General features: G+C 29.9%; 1 pseudogene; it reads right to left on the bottom strand.

Moving 5' to 3' along the window:
* Positions 1-369: 369 nt before the first annotated feature.
* On the bottom strand, positions 370-528 carry LOC111754813 (U2 spliceosomal RNA; annotated as a pseudogene).
* Positions 529-1,542: the final 1,014 nt, after the last annotated feature.

Genomic DNA, 1,542 nt, shown 5'->3' with positions numbered 1-1,542 from the left:
ATAAATTTACAAATCTAGAGGAAATGTATTTCTAGACATACATAAATTACCAAAGCTGAAACAAGAAGATACAAAGACCAAAAACAGGCAATAAAATTGAGACAGTAATAAAAACAAATGTAATTAAGCCTCAAGGATTTACTTCTGAAATCTACAAGAATGTCAGGGAATATTTAATGGCAATACTCCTGAAACTACTTTAAAGAAATGGAAAGGGAAAGAGTACTCCCAAACTCATATTTATAATGTTAACATATATTAATCATGAACTCACTGAGAAAGAAACAAGGAAAACAATAACTTTCCAAATAGCACATGAAAAATTTAAATCAAATTATATCAAAGACCTAAATGCTAAAACAGAAGAAGCATTATTCTGCTGGAAGAAAAACTATGTAAAACTCTGACAGCATAGATAAAAAATTTTCTGAATAGAGCTATAATTGCACAAGATAAAAAAATCACTAATTAACAAATGGTGCTAATGTCAAATTACACTTGATCTTAGCCAAAAGGCCGAGAAGCAATTGCTAATATCAAATTAAAAACTTCTGCACAGCAAATAAAACAACCAATCAGAGCCTACAGAATGGGAAAAAATTTTGCTATGTATTTCTCAGTCAGAAGACTAATATCTAACATACAGAAAGAATTAAGACCCTAAAGTAAAGTGACCAACAAAATATTGTCAATCAAAATGAATAGACACTTCTCAGATATATGAATGACTAATCAGCATATAATGAACTGTAATTCTTTGCTAAGTTTATCATTAATATTTTGAATCACTGCTTAGGTTTCTTTCTTTTTATTTTTATGTTTTTTAACCTTGCTGAAAAATTTGTTTATTAAGTTCATTACATGTTTAATTAAATCACTTTTTATCTCACTGAGGTTTTTTTTTAAATTTTTTTCTTGGTAGTTATGAGTTTATAGATGCATTTTGTTGCCTTTTTTCTCATGTTTCTATTTGTGTATGTGTGTGTATGTGTGTGTATGTGTATATATGTGTGTACACTGAGGGTTATGAAATAAAGAGGAAAGACCGTTACCATGGAGATCTCTTTAGTTAGTATCTGCTTCCTATTAAAGTGATAGTAGCTCTGTTTCCTTCTTGGTTATACCTACCTCTTTTATCTATTCAGTTTGATAGGACTGGACCTAGTCTCCTGTGTTACAACGAGAAAATTCCTATGGGCGTAAGAACATCAACAGATTCTATTATGCGTGAACATTACAACTTGTTTCAATATTTTCATATTTTTATCAGTTCTCCTTACCTACTATACTATATTGCTGCTAACAGATTGAGAAGTTAAGGGAAGGACAAAGGAAAAAGGCAGAGAAAGTGGAACGGTGAGTCAGTATAAAGAAAAATATAAAAATATATTAATATTAATAAATTAAAATAAGATAGAAAAATATTCTCTGTTGGAATTACATTTATAGATGAGATAAAGGGCTACCATGGATGAAATCTGAGAGAATATTCATTAGTACAAGAGAAGGGACTCAGAGGGAGGGAACTGTAATTAAAGATTG

This window comes from Cavia porcellus, unplaced genomic scaffold, assembly GCF_034190915.1.
Source record: "Cavia porcellus strain 051 isolate PalLab524CR breed Dunkin Hartley unplaced genomic scaffold, mCavPor4.1 scaffold_11, whole genome shotgun sequence".
Taxonomy (NCBI): Eukaryota; Metazoa; Chordata; class Mammalia; order Rodentia; family Caviidae; genus Cavia; species Cavia porcellus.
This window is presented reverse-complemented; position numbering and strand designations above follow the sequence as displayed.